This window comes from Arachis ipaensis, chromosome B10 (assembly GCF_059453495.1).
Source record: "Arachis ipaensis isolate K30076 ecotype BB chromosome B10, ASM5945349v1, whole genome shotgun sequence".
NCBI classification, from domain to species: domain Eukaryota; kingdom Viridiplantae; phylum Streptophyta; class Magnoliopsida; order Fabales; family Fabaceae; genus Arachis; species Arachis ipaensis.
The window spans coordinates 48,609,152-48,622,930 of record NC_142435.1 but is presented as its reverse complement, the minus strand read 5'-3'; the positions used below and the strand labels follow the sequence as shown (position 1 = coordinate 48,622,930).

Below are 13,779 nucleotides of genomic sequence, written 5' to 3'. Positions count from 1 at the left end.
ATTTTGTTTCACCTATTTTTCAAGGCTCTTCATTTATTATATTCTTTCTGCTATCAAATGTACATATATTTTATTTTAGAGATCGTAATCCCACACCACCTCTGTTTTACGACTTAAGCGTAAAGCTCTGTGTAGTAGGGTGTTACACACAGACTTAGTCAAAGAACCTCAATTACAAGTCCTACCCCTCTAAAAACTAAAATCAATAAACGACGAGGGTGAAAACAAAATCTAACAACTTAACTCGTAAACATAATCTTCAATACTCTTGTAGCTCCGCACTAAACCTTCGCACCTGTAGCTGAAAGGGGGTGGAGATAGGCGTAAGAACTGGGGAGTTCTAGTAGGGTCGGGGTGTAGAGTTATATTCATTTTATATATTTGGTTAGCAATAATAGTCAACAAAGTACCATCCAATTCAACAATTATAGAACACAGAATCCAATCACAAGCACACACAATCATAGAAAACACAATCACAAACAAGCATACGCAAACAAGTATGATGCATGTCTAGTCCTATACAGGCCATGAGCTCATGTGTCGGTTTGTTGTCCGATTCCCGACATTGGTCCTGAGATAAGCGTTTCATACTACTGTCCTTATCTCAGCCGACGTCCCCTCCATGAGTGTTACGCACCGACGTCCTCATAAGGGAACCTTCCTTTCGGTCTCCAGTGAGCGTTACGCATCGCCGTCCTTACTAAGCCATCCCTATAGTGTCAGGTGACCATTACGCATCGCTGTCCTCACTAGACACTTAGCACTAAGGCCCAACAGCACTCAATTTCTTTTCAATCTTTGCTCTCTACTCTACTGCGGTAGAGATCCCTTTAATTTATACCTTTTTTTCTATCTTCTCTACTATGACAGACGTTCATTAAAAATTTTTTAGTCACCGCTCTCTGCTCTTCTGTGGCAGAGATCCTTTTACTTAATACATCCTTCTCTTTTTGTTCTTTTTCTTTTAATACCAAAACCACCCCTTTGTGACATTCTCCAAAACTTTTAAAACAATTTCACTTAAAACAATTTTTCATTCAAAATACAAAAGGACACCATTTATTCTTTAAAGCCATCAGCAAGGCCTCTAGACTTTAGGGGAGCGACAACCAAACTCATTTTCTTAAGTTCATTAGAAATCCTTAATAATCATTATTTTCTTAAATTAAATTTAATCAAATAAAGTTTCTAAATCAAATCAAAACCAAATTATACATATCAGAAGTTCCGAACAAATTTTAAAACCAAAACCAATCCCAGTTTCATCCTTAAAACTAATTCTTTAACTTTTTTCAAGATGTCGCAAAACAAAATCATTCAATCAAAATTAAATTACTTTTAAAGTTCACTAAAACTCCTCCGAATGAAATTTTTAAGTCAAATTCAAAACATAAGTCTTTTTCATATTTAAATCAACCTCAAAACATAATACTTTCCTTAAATAATTTAAAATTGTAAATAATTCTTTTCTAAATAAATCGAACTCAAAACATATACTTTTCTTAAATGAATTAAAATCGAAACATAACTATTTTCTTAATAAATCAAAAATCAAATCATGCAAGTTCTCAAATCCAATCTTTTTCTAAACAACATTTTAAACAAAGTCTTAAATTTTATAAAAAAATTTCGGCAGCATCTCCCCTTAATCTCGGGTTTTGCCACCCTTTTCGGGTCCCATCCAAACCATTTCACAAATTCTTTCAAATCATTTCCAGTAAATTAAAACCATTTCTAATATCAAAACATTTATAAATTTAAACCAATTAAAAATCAAACTGCCTCCAAAATTAAACCATTTTCATATTTCAAATAATGTCATCAATTCATCAATTCATTTATTATTAAATCTCAATGCCATCATCAAATTTCACCAATTCTACTTGATCACCAACAACATTCCAGCCCCGAATTCATCAAAATAATTCAGTTCTTCGCTGCACTTAGGCCAACCAAACCCCAAACTAATCACAAATATCAATATATCACAAAAATTCAACATAAATTCAATCAATAATAAATCACAATATCAATTCACTTGTCCAATACCAATTTAACCAATGATAAATTATCAAAATCCTACCTCCGTTTGAAATCAAAACAACAAAAGCTCCGGAAAAGCTTTCTGACCGAGCTGCTGAAGAAGCAAACGTCAGAAATCGTCTGTGCCTCCTAGAACTCCAATTGGCCGAACTTAAGGGGAAGAGGAGCTACGTCACTGTCAACTTCTACCGAAAAAAACTAACACCAACGTGTAGAGGAAGAAGATACAAACACTTTTTCTGGATTAAATTTTTTATTTTAGTTACGGATTGTAAGAAATGAAGCTCCAAAGCTTGGAGGTGCCATGAATTCTCACGTTCTCTCTCTATCATTTTTCTTCCTTTCAGTGATGAAAAGGAAGATTAATGGCTGATGATGATGATTATATAGTGAGTTAGGGGGTACGTGTCATTAGGGGGTTGGGTATCGCGGTTTCAAGCTATTGAGTCAGCAATTCAAGTTATAAATATCTTAAACGGATAATTATGAAAACTGAATATATTAAAACACAAGTAATAATATATATGAGTTACTAATAAAAATGACATTAGTAACATAACAATAAAAGATATACAGTGAAGCATTAGTAAAGCTAAGTTCACCGAAGAGTACCAATATTTACTCAAATCGGTGGATATTGAGTTCGATAATAATATCATTAACTAAACTCTATTTTTAAATCAAAAATATCAATTAATCAAATTAAAATATACATATAATTTTCATTACTTATAAATTACTAGAATTATAGTTTTAATTATGTTAAATATTTCATCATAATAAAAATATATATAAGAATATAAATTTGATTGAATTCAAAAAGTTATAAAATTAATTCAATTACTTATATTAAAATAATTTCTAAAAATAAGGAACTCTAATTTATAAAATAAATTATAACTTATTTATATTTATATTTTCAAAAATGTGGATCGTTACAATATAAGTTGCTGTTAACTGTGGAAGTTTTTTTATTTAATGTAACTGAAAGATATATGGAAGAACATCTATCATTAAGGGCAATATTAAAACTTAAAATTGGAAACCAAAACTCTATATATTGGCATCATATGTGGTTATTATTATTATATAATACTAGCTACTCAATAGGCACTGTTCAACCACTTTTCAATTATTTTTAAGAGATTAATTTTGATAATTTTATTTTTAAAATTATAGATTTGCTAAAATAGTTTAAACATTAAGAATAAAAAAAATTAAAAATTTTATAAGTTATTTAACTTTTAGAATGTATAAAATTTATAAATTTATATTAAGGTTAAGTACCTTTTTTGTCCCTAAGGTCTAAGGTGAAAATCAAATCCGTCCCCGATCTTTTTTGTTATTAAAATCATCCTCAACGTTACAAAATATGATAAAATCGTCTTTTTGTCCATAAATAATATTTTTTGGACAATTTTGCCCTTAAACAAAAATTAAAAAAATACCCTTCACCCTCACCCTCACCCTCACCCTCCTCAGAATAATTTACAACAGAAAAACAAAAAACCAGAGCACAAAATTTAGCATCAAGAAAATTTTTGAGCAGTAAATCAGTAACAAGGTTATCAAATTAAATTTATCATCAAGGTCAAGCAGTGAGCAAACTCAACACACAAAATTCTGTTTTAATTCCTCAGAAGAAAGTGCTAACAACCAATAAGTATTCCAACTTTTCAACAAGAAATCAAAATTCACAAGCTTGATAAACATTAAGCGATATAAGAAACCATCATCGTTATTATTTTCATAGATCAACCAAAATAGAAACATATTTTTTGTAAAAATAAACCCTAGTAACATAAAACCTAACCTCTAGAACCCTCCCGCATCATTCAAATTCTAATCCTTTTTCTTCTCACCTACGTTTTCCAGAGAAGACATAGATCACAACAGTAGCTGCAACAACAGTAGAACCAATTACCACCACAGGCCACTGAACATTCAAACCCTTCACCCATTTCCCATCCCTAGCAATAACCCCATTTCCATTCACTCCACCATTCACAGTATCAACCTTCTAGTTTAGTCCTCTGATCATATTCTTAGCCACCCCTGTTTCTTCCTTCAATCAAGCAACAAAACAATTCCAAACTCTTTTCTCTCTCCTCAGACTTTTTCAGTGCCTCCTGCAAGCTCAGTTTCTCCTTAACCCACTCCTCCATATCCGAGCTCTTCGAATTTACAAAGCTCTCTATTTCCTTAATCTTCTGCCTTAATTCCAAAACCTCCTTTTCCTTCTCTTGAATCTTCTCCTTCAACTCCTCCTCAACCTAGTCCACTTGTTCTTCTCATCAACATCTTTTTTCTCCAAAGCCATAATTTTGTTCTCCAAATCCCTAATTTTCTCTTCACTCTTAGATTTGTCCTTCTTCAGGAATTCAACTTCTCGTTCCAGTAATTTCACCTAGGATTTCATCTCCGGTAGCATCTTCCTGAGCTCAGCAGCCTCAGCCATCGTCTCCTTGGCGGCACTCATATCCGATATGGAGTCATGCTAGAGCCGATGCTGATGTAGGAAGGGTTGAGGTTGGCGATAGAGATGGAGAAGAAGGTAGAGAAAGAGGCGGGGGCGAAGATGGTAGGGTGACGAAAAGGGAGAGAAGAAGAATTGGGGGTTGAGGAGGAGGTGGTTTCAAAGAGAATGGTAGAATGAAGGGGACGGAGAGGGAAAATAATGAAGAGAGACCGGGGTGGGGGTAGGGGTGGGGTGGGGTTTTATTTTTATTTTTTAATATTATTTTTATTAATTGTTAAGGGTAATTTAGTAAAAAAATAAAAAGGACAATTTTATAACATTTTGTAACGTTGAGGATGATTTTAATAACAAAAAAAGGTCGGGGACAAATTTAATTTTCACCCCAAACCTTAGGGACGGAAAAGGTACTTAACCCTTTATATTAAATAAGATATTAAACAAATTTATTATGTTGTTTTTATCTGTAAACAATCAAAATAAAGACCTAAAAATATTATTTAAAAGTGACTATTTATAAGTTTTATTAAGTTTATTTATTTATTTATTTTTAATAGTACTTAATTTAAAGCAGAGATAAAAATTTATATTCAAAACACTCTTTATCTTTAGACATAATTTCAATTGATAAAAAATATTTTTTTAATTTTATATTTAATCTTTTAAATTATCCTTAATTTTATTATTTTTTCAAAATAATTAATTTATATTTTGTTATATCCCCTCACTATATCAAACACTATTCTTTCTGTTACTATATATTATTCTCTATACACATACCTGCCATTGTCTCGTCGCCACTATTATATTACCTTGTTCTCCTTTCTCGTTTTTTCTTCTCCTTCCATCTTCTCTTCACTTGATCGTTATTAATTATCACCAAATATCATTATCGCAACTTTTAATCTTGTCTATCACTTTAATTTATAACCATCTATTCTATTAACTTTTATGAGTTGTTGAAATTTTGCTAAAAAAATTATTAAGATATAAAGCATTTAAAATTTTTGCCCAAATTATCAAAATTTGATGTTAATAATCCTAAAAGATAATATCAAAATATATTATTTTCAACTGAAATAATAAAAAATAGTATATAATTATAAGTTTTTTAACCAATAATTATAAATTTAAGTCACAGTTTAATATAGTACTTTGGGACAGAAGATAGCCATTGCTATTCACATTTGACTGCTACTATATAAGTTTCATATTTATTTTATTGTGCACATTAATTAAACTATACTTTATTATTTTATTTTAGATGTTTTTAAATAATACCATTGTATTATAAGGATGAGATTAATTTTTATAATCTAATGCAAATCTTCTTATTGTTTTGTTCGTCATTTGAATACTATAAAAAAAATAGTTACTTAAAGTGAAACACTATATAAAGAGAGACAGAAAATTTTTAGATTTATCGTTCTGATTTGCTTCTTAATTCTCACTTAATATACTTAAATTTAACAGCTTTGATGGCAGTGATTCTTTATAATTAGTTAGAAAGTTTCAACTTCTCTTTCTTTTTTCTTTCTCTCTTTACGATTTTGAGCAAACTCAATTTTGTTATTAATTTTTTTTAAGTTCAGAATAATTTTAACTTTCTATTTAATAAGTATCTTTTAAATTATCTAATGCTTAAAAAGTTAACTCTTTTCATTTATCTTGAAAGTTAAAAATCAAATTTAAATGATATTATTTTTTTATTAAGGCAGAGAAACTCCTTAAAAGGATAATATTAAGTCTCATATTCTTATATATGAAAATATGTACCGTTTATTAGATTATATATTATCTTTGTACCACATATGAAAAGGTGAAAATCTATATCATCTTTTTGTTACATTTTTATTTTATCTAAATTAGCTTGTATATTATCAATTTATTTCTATTATTTATGTAATATTTTTTTTCTTCGAGTAGTTATTCATTAATAATTGTCAAATTAACGATTCTATTTAATGTATTTCAAAATGCTTATTTAATTAGACTCAATAAATTACGAAAATTCAAACCCAAAGTTTTGAAAATCGGATCGGACCGACTAGTTTGACCGGGTTATCCAAGAAAAAGTCATTTGGCCGGTCCAGTTGACTTCTAAAACCGTTCTGTAAGAAACCGGTTTATAAACCAGATGAACTGATGGTTAACCGGCGAACCGAGCAATCCGATCGGGTATTTTTAAGTCCCGGTTCGCTAATCCAATAATAAAATGGCACCATTTTGATTCCAAAGAGACAAAAGTCCAGTGTTGAATTACACCCCATCCCCTTTCTCTCTCACACACACAACCTCACCAACCTTAGATTTTCCTAAACCTTATTAGAGCCACCATCATCATCTCCCCTTTCTTTCATTCTGCTCTTCTCCTCGCGTCGCTAGAAGCTAAGGTCGGTTCCGGGCTGCTGTTGGCGTCGCTGTTTCCCTATCTGAGCTCTCTCTATCGCTGCTTCTCTGCTTCTTCACCGTTGGTCATCGCCGCTTCTCTACTTTTTGCTGTGGGTCGTCGCTATTTCTCCCCTCCTTGCCGTGCGTCGTTTCTGCTTCTCCCATCCTCATCATTTTTTGCTGTGGCCCCTTCTCTACTCCCCGCCAATCTTGTCATCGCTGCTTTTCTGTTTCACGTGACTAAAGTTCCCTATTTGAATTTCTCTATCTCTCTACTCTCTGGCTCTCTATGCTGTCTCTTTCTCCCCTTCGCTGCCAATCCAGATAATGTAAAAACCTCCCCTTTTACCCTCTTCAATAATGTTCAATTTGTTGTAATTATATTATATTATTTTCTTCTTTGTTTTGTTCTGAATATACATATGATAAATTATTGATGATTCTGCTAAGTTTTGAGATATTAATCTTTTTAAGTTTTATTTGAATTCAGTCAGTCGATGTTGAATTAATTCTTCTGAGATGGAGTTATAAATTAAATTTTTTTAACTTTAATTTATTAATTATGCTGAGAATAATTTTTCCTGAAATTGATATTGAATTAATTCTGCTGAGATTGAGTTATAAATCCAATCTGTTTTACTTGTTATTTTGCTGTCATTGATTCAAAAGAGAAACACAGCTACAATTCTGCATTGGGTTTACTATATGGCTTCAAAATAAGGGTTGGGTGAAGTTCAGACAAGGAGATGGTTTACTCATAAGAAAAGAGAATGAAGTTAAGAAGCAAAGAACAAAAAGATTACCTAATTTATGAAAATGGAAATCTCAAGAATTGAAACCTAATTTATAAAGGTTATTCATGTTTTTTTATTGTGTTTTTTGTGTAGTTAATTTTATTGTTCAGCTTTTTTGTGTTTGGGGCTTCTTACTGTGCTGTGGAATTGCTTTTTCCTGCTCAAATTGGAGACTATATTGATTTCTTTTCCTCCTTGAACCCTACTAAAATTTGTGGCCTCATATTTCGATTGCCTATCATGGATGATTATCTTCTGTTGTTATATCTAGAACTGAAGTCCTATTTCTAACGTGTTATTGAGAAACTGATTGTTTAATTCATAAAATTCTTTAATTGCTCTGCACCCTATCTCATAATATAAAAGTTTTTCCTAGACAACATGAATAACTAAGCTGTTCTAAGCATAGGTTCATTAAGTCTATGCTGAACCAGTTTAGTTTTTCATACTTTACTAAACCAGAAACACAAACCAAACACGGCCTTCGGCCCATCTCATAATCAACCATGGCCCTAGGCCCAAAAACTCAATCCTCAGCCAATCACCATAAATTCAACCAATTCCAGACACAAACACAAGTAAAAAGGGTCAAATACAAGCAAGCAGTTACATCAAGTAAAGTAATTAGTATTTAAACATAATTATTTATATAGGCAAACCAATTACAATATGCACACCCAAACAATGTCATACAAATACATATGATGAATGCCTGTCCTATGGATGATGAGTCTCATCTGTCGGTTATAAAGCCAAACCCGACATGTCCGGTAGCTAACCCTGGATAGAACACCAAACACGGAGCAAGTGGGACAACGCCTTAACACTTGCATCTTACCTGCTTACCCGGAGCAAGGGACAACTTCACCCTGCCTCTTACCCAGGTGGTGTTATGGTTCTCAACCCGAAGCAAGCGGCGATAGAATTCCACCCTTGCATCTTACTCGGAGTTTCAAACTCTCAACCAGAGTAAGTGGATAACACCACTGCATCTTACCTGGTATTCTCGCCTTTTACTCGGAGCAAGTGGATAACACCACTGCATCTTACTCGGAGGCATATTGCAATCAAATTCAAGCTTATTTTCATTATCATTCCAATTCATTCATAACCATTCATAATCATTCATTCATCATCATTTCTGCACTTTCTTCACAATCCATCTCAAGTCAAATCATCATTCATGCCATATAACACTTCTTCTCAAATCACTTTTCTTTGAAAACAACAATCAAATTCATCTTTGTCTCAATTTCAAAATCCTTCTCATATCTTAAGCTATTTCAAGCTCCGAAGCCACTTTTTCTTCAAAATCAACTCCTCTTTAAAACCGAGCTACTTTATGTAGCATTTTCTCAAAACTCTCAAAAAATTACAAAATCATATCAAATGAAAATTTTCTTTGAAAAGACTCAAAATCCTCCTCTTTGAAGCCATCTGCTTAATTACTTTAAAATCAGAGTTATCAATTAATTATTCCAGCAAGGTCTCAAGACTTTAAGGAAAAATAACCAAATTCCTTTTCTTAAATTTATTAAAATTCTTGAAAAATCATGTTTTCTTGATTTGAATTAAATAAAGGAAAATCCAAATAAAACCAAATCATTTAAAGCCGAAAACACATCCGTTTGAACCAAAACAATTTTTAATTTCATTCCTTAAAACCAATTCCTTAACTTTTCCAAAACATCGCAAGTGGAGTCATTCGATCAAGGTCCATTTACTTGTAAATTCACTGAAGCTCCGCCGAATGAAATTTTTAAGTCAAATTCAAAAACATAAACCCATCTCACATTTAAAACAGCCTCAAAACATAAGTCTTTCAAAAAGAAACAAAGCTCCATCAAAATTCTCTTGGCAATAATTCAATTCAAGACTTAAATCATCACTTTCTTAAATAGTTCAAGTTAAAATAGTATAAGTGTTAAGTTCAAAATTTTCTAAACAACGTTTCAGATAAAGTCTCGGATTTTATAGAAATTTCGGCAGTACTTCCCCTAAAACATGGACTTTGCCACCCTTTTTGGGGTCCCAACCAAAACATTCCGCAACCATTTCCAACGAGGTCAAAACCAAATTAGTTTCCAATAAAATAGAATTCAGACTTTGAAACTTTGAAAATCATATCAAACCAAACCAATTCAGAATCTCCAATTTTAACAAATCAGTCGATAATTCAATCAAGCAGATGACCATATTCATCCAAGACAAAACAGATAACTCATAAGACATACATGATCACAAAAAATGCATTTCGCACATCAACATCAATTTATAACAATTCCAATTACAACAGTAAATTTTTAGAAAAAGCCCCTATCTCGAAAAGCCGAAACTCGAAAACCAAATGCGTCAAGGAAACTTTTACTCTTAGCGCGTAATCCATGGCAGCCACAACTACAGCAACTCTAATCACGGCATGTTAGAACCGAAACTCAAACCTAAAGAATTAATGTTGCAAGGACCTTAGAAGCATATAACTGAACAGCGACTAAAAGAATTCAAAACAGGAAACAGCTTACCGAACTTACAAATTGCCGAGAAAATGGAACGGCAATGACTCTGTTGATGACGTGGCAGCTTGATGTCGCATGCATGACTACTAAACTCAGCATGCAAGGACCACAACTCAGCCCTACATTACCATCATCTCTGTTACTCTAACAGAGATCCGACGAAGCTAGCGGTGATGATGCGACAATGGCGGCAAGACATGGTGCAGTGGCGGTGCGGCTCCTCTTCAGCGACGATGACCACTCCTTCTCTCTCTCAAGGTCGCGCTCTATCTCCCTCTCATCTGGTCTCTCGATGGCGCGGCGTCAGTGGCGGCGAGGCTTACCAGCTCCGGCGCGTCTCCCTCCTTTTTTCTTCTTCCCTGCCACGGCTCCCTCTTCTCCGCTCCTCTCCCTCTCTTCTGATCTTTTCTTTCTCAACAGCTGCTACTGTGTTGCGTAGTGTGTGTCTTTCTGTGGGGTGTAAGGGTGAGGGAGGTGAGTAGGTTAAGGTTTTGGTTAGTGAAGGTAAATTAGGGTTTGTGTTGTGTGATGAAATTGGAGATTTTAGAGATTAAGATAAAGTAGTAATTTTTTTAGAAAAAACAAAAGTATAGAGTAAAAATCTAAATTCAAATTAAATATATAATAATCATCTTTGAAAAAGAATTTTATTATAAACTTGAAATTTATTTTCGAATAAATACTAATTCAATGAAAATTGATTATAATTAGATTAGTTCTCCTTTATTTATAAAATATGGTTAGAAATATAAATATTAAAAATTAAGGAATATAAAATATTCACCATTTTTCAATTATAAGAACTCTAAATAATAATTAAGAATATACTTAACTTATATATGAAAATTTCTAAAAATATAATATTAAATAAATATAATAGATCGTAAATAATTTATTAATAACTTTTAAAATTGTGGATCTTACACCAATCATGTGACAAACAGATAATATTAAATTAATTATTTTTTTTTGCAATATAATTTCAAAAATTAATAAATGTCAAATCTAATACTCTATATCAATTAAATATCAAATTCAATACTCTACATAATTAATAATTTAGATAGTTTAAAAAATTAACATAATATTTTTAATGAATCGTTGATAGGTGCGAACTTTCTTGCATCTTTTGTATATCGCAATCTAGTAACTTAGCCAATATGTAAAAAAATGATATTGTAGTAGACAAAATTAACAATTTAATTTAATTTTAGAGTAAATATTTATGTACTCAAATTTTAAATATAATACTCTACATAATTAATAATTTAAAAAATAAAAAATATTATTGCAAAGTAATTTAAAAAGAAAAAATAAGTTAATAAAATATTTTTGGAATGATGCAATTGAGGGTGTTAAAGAAAGGAGAAGGGCGACAACAAGTAAGAGAAATACAAAAAGTGCATAAAGAACAAAATTGGTAGATTTTTTAAAGAAATTACAAAAAAAAATTAATAGAATAGTTAGAGTGAACAAAATACTGGTGAGAGGACAACGTACTGAAAACAAAAAGATATAAACTAAAATTAACATAGAACTAAACAAAATATGGAGAGGGTGAAAAATGTGAAGACATTGATAAAACAAAAGATATAAACTAAAATTAATATAGAATTAAACAAAATATGAAGATTGTGAAGAATATGAAGACATTAATATTTACATTAGTCTATTTTCTAATTTATTAGCAATTTGCAGACAGCTTGTATTTTTTTGTTGGAAGATATGTTATCATGGTTATAGAAATAACAAAACGACTTTTATTTTAGTGGGAGGTTATTAGTTTTTTCAAAATAAATTTTATGACTATTTTGTCCTTATAATTTACTTTATGAAATGGTTTGTTAGAGGGTAAATATAGTCCAAAAGAATTGGACACCAAAGTCATGGTCAACTCTTTGTATTGGCTTTATATATTGTTATAGACAAGCGGCTTAACAGGCACTATGCTTTTCTATTATTTTTAAAAAATTAATTTTTATATTTTTTTAAAATAATAAATTTGATAAAATAATTTAAAAATTTAGAATAAAAAAATATTTAAAAATAAATATAAAATTTTTATAAATTATTTGACTTTTAGAACGTATAAAATTTATAAATTTAAATTAAATAAAATATTAAAAAATTTATTATGTGCAATCATACAAGCTAAATATTTAAAAAGTAATTATTTATAAATCTTATATAAGTTTATTTATTTATTTTTTAACAGTATTTAATTTGAAGTAAAGATAAAAATTTATATTCAAAGCATTCTTTATCTTCATACATAATTTTAATGGATAAAAATATCTTATTTTTTAATTTTATATTCAATTTATTAAATTATTTTTAATTTTATTACTTTTTCAAAATTAGTAATTTATACTTTTATTATATCCCTTCATTGTATCACACACTATTATTTCTCTTACTATTATTCTCTATACACATACATGTCATTGTCTCAAGGCCACTTTTATATTGCCTTGTTCTCCTTTCTCATTTTCTTCTTCTCCTCCCACATTCTCTTTACTCAATCATAATTAGTTATCACCAAGTACCATTATTACAACTTTCAATCTTGTCCACCACTTTGATCTATAACCATCAGTTCTATTAACGTTTATAAATTATTGAAGTGTTATTAAAAGAATTTATTTTTGTCTCTTTTGAATATCTAGATGTATAAAAACAATATTTTTTATGTGCGTTTTAAGTCGTCTTATCATTCAATTAAGAAAAAATTCATGACATAAAGCATTCAAAATTTTTGCCAAATAATCAAAATTTAATTTCAGTAATCTTAAAAAATAATATCAAAATATATTATTTTTAACTAATATTATTTTTGACTTTCAGGTCCTTCCTTCATGCCTTCATCACAAATGCATCGTTGACCAAAATACATGTGATTGTGTCCACGCCTTTCGTCTTCAGTTCTGCTGACTTATCCACGAATCCCAGAACGTGCTTCTACAAGCAGGTTGGTGTGAAAGCCCCCGGGACAGCGAAGAGGATGGTATTTTTGCCCTTCGTTAGGTCGGAGATGGTGGTGGTTTGAACCTCGCTAGCATCGTTAAGGTAGGAGAAGGTCGCTTCTGAAAAATGTGAGATAGATCCAAACCCAACAAACAATCATCCAAATAGCTATTAAAATAACCATCCGGCATTCTAATGAAATGAATATCCAACATTTGTTAATTATATATACATAAACTAATCATCCTCGTAAGAATTACAGTAACCATCTGCCAACATATTAAACTGAACATCCATCAATGGGTACGTGAGAGTAAAGCATGGGTGGGGAAGGCATGGGTGCGACTGTGGGGTTGCGGGAGGTCACATTGTGAAAAATTGAAATTTAAAATTGGGAGATTTGAAATTTGAAATTGATGGTTATTTTGTCATATATTTTGGGGGGTTCGGTAGTGTGTAGGAAATGGTTAAAATTTGAAAGTGGGGGGTAAAAGTTTTTTGTTATTAGAGTTTAGGAGGTGTTTTTTACTTTTTAATCTACCGTGGTCCATGGTGAGCGAAATTTGCACTCGCACAACCTCACCGGTAAGTG

At 31.1% G+C, this 13,779-nt stretch overlaps 1 pseudogene; it reads right to left on the bottom strand.

Moving 5' to 3' along the window:
- Positions 1-3,865: 3,865 nt before the first annotated feature.
- Positions 3,866-10,304, bottom strand: LOC148579963 (peroxisomal and mitochondrial division factor 2-like; annotated as a pseudogene).
- Between the last annotated feature and the right edge of the window lie 3,475 nt (positions 10,305-13,779).